This window comes from Vicugna pacos, chromosome X (assembly GCF_048564905.1).
Source record: "Vicugna pacos chromosome X, VicPac4, whole genome shotgun sequence".
Taxonomy (NCBI): domain Eukaryota; kingdom Metazoa; phylum Chordata; class Mammalia; order Artiodactyla; family Camelidae; genus Vicugna; species Vicugna pacos.
In genome coordinates, this window is record NC_133023.1 from 11,545,993 (window position 1) to 11,547,795 (window position 1,803).

General features: G+C 44.1%; 1 pseudogene; it reads left to right on the forward strand.

Moving 5' to 3' along the window:
* Positions 1–620: 620 nt before the first annotated feature.
* Positions 621–1,485, forward strand: LOC102536574 (coiled-coil-helix-coiled-coil-helix domain-containing protein 2 pseudogene; annotated as a pseudogene).
* The last annotated feature ends 318 nt before the right edge of the window (positions 1,486–1,803 follow it).

Here is a 1,803-nt window from a genome sequence, read left to right on the forward strand (position 1 = left end):
AGATAGGAAAATAACTGAAATAATTATTTCTCAACTGTTCACAAAATAGTTGAAATTTGATTTCAGACTCAATATTATAGTAGATTTTTCTCTGTGTTTATAAACAATGGTTGATCTTGGCCCTAGAAAAGCTCATACAATTTTTGAATAGATAATACTCCTGTGTGTCACTAGCAGATTTTCTGAATCAGTCTTTGGAAAAATAATGGCCTGGTAGGAATGTCATAAAACCAGTCGATATGTGCTCCCACAGAAGGCTCCCAGTATTTGTCACTGGTTTTGTTATAATGGCTCAAAAAGGGAGTTTTCTATTTGGTCATGCACCTGGTTCTTTATCCTAGTCATATGACTACAAACAGCATACTTCTTCTGTAGCAAATCTCCCAAATTATAACATTCTAAGTCAATCTTCTAAATTAAAAATCCCTTTGCTAATGGGAGGAGCACTTAGGGGAGGCACTTGGGGGAGGTACTTTACTGAACTTTCATGCCATAAAATACAAGTATCTTTATGTCTTTTGGTTTCTCTCCTGAGTTATCTATCCTCTTACTCAACTCAGAGTGTATTATAAAATGAGCATACCTGCTTCTCAACTGCATTTCTATTGACATATTACAAGATGAATGTTTGTCTCTGGCAGGAAGAGGTTGCACCAATAACACATAATTTATCAGCACTGACAGGTGCGTGGTCTTTGGGGAAGGCTGAGTTAGGGGGAGAAGAGAGGCAGGATCTTATTGCTGAGCTTTATGTTTCGAACAGTGCTCTCTAGTCCCAGTACAGTACCTGAGCACCCTGTACAGTGAGGGGTACTCTCTAATTGGTCGCACTCCAAATTGGCAACCCTTTGTTAAGGGCAGGGCTGGTGCAGTAAAGATTGAGCATAGAAAGAATGACCGAGAGAGGCAGGTAGCGGCCGCATATTAGAAGGCAAGAAGGGAAGTCACCAGCGTCCCCTCGGAGTCTTGCTCTTCCAGAGTATTCGCTGCACAGTTGCGATGCCTCTGGAAGCCGAAGCCGCACTTCCCGCATGGCCCCTCCGGCCAGCTGGGCACCTCAGATGGGAGCTGCACCCAGGCCAGTGTCAGCACCTCAGCCGCCAGCAGTGGCTCCACCATCTGCTATTGGCTCCCCTGCTGCTGCACCCTGGCAGCCAGGTCTGTTGGCCCAGATGGCAGCCACTGCAGCTGGCGTGGCTGTGGGTTCTGTTGTCCGCCACACGCTAGGTCGTACCATCACTGGGGGCTTCAGTGGCAAGAGTAATGCTGAGCCCTCAAGGCCTGACATCACTTACCAGGAGTCTCGGGGAGCCCAGCCCGCACAGCAGCAGCAGTCTGGCCCATGCTTCTTTGAGGTGAAACAGTTTTTGGTGTGTACTTGTATTTTATGGCATGAAAGTCACCCAGAACCAGGGTGACTTTAAGCTTTGTGAGAGTTTCAGCAAGGTGCTGAAACAGTGCAGCCTGGCGAATGGATTAGCTTAATCAAGAAGTTCCAGTTGAAGACGTGAAGAATCATCTCTCATGACCAAGTTGATTTAGCATAAAAATATAATTGATAGTGAAGATATAAAGTGTGAAACCACCAGTTAAACCTCTCCTCTATCATTAATAGCTTTTTTGCTTCCAAATTGCAGTGGAAGAGTGTGTTCTTGCTAAATAGAAGTTCATTGAGATGTATTGAGTTTGGGGCTGAGCAGATGTCTATATGGCCTCTTAAACATGCTTTTCTTATGTTATTGTTTGTCAGTGAATTAGAATAAAGTGATTTTCTTTCAAAAAAAAAAAGAAGAAGAAGGCAAG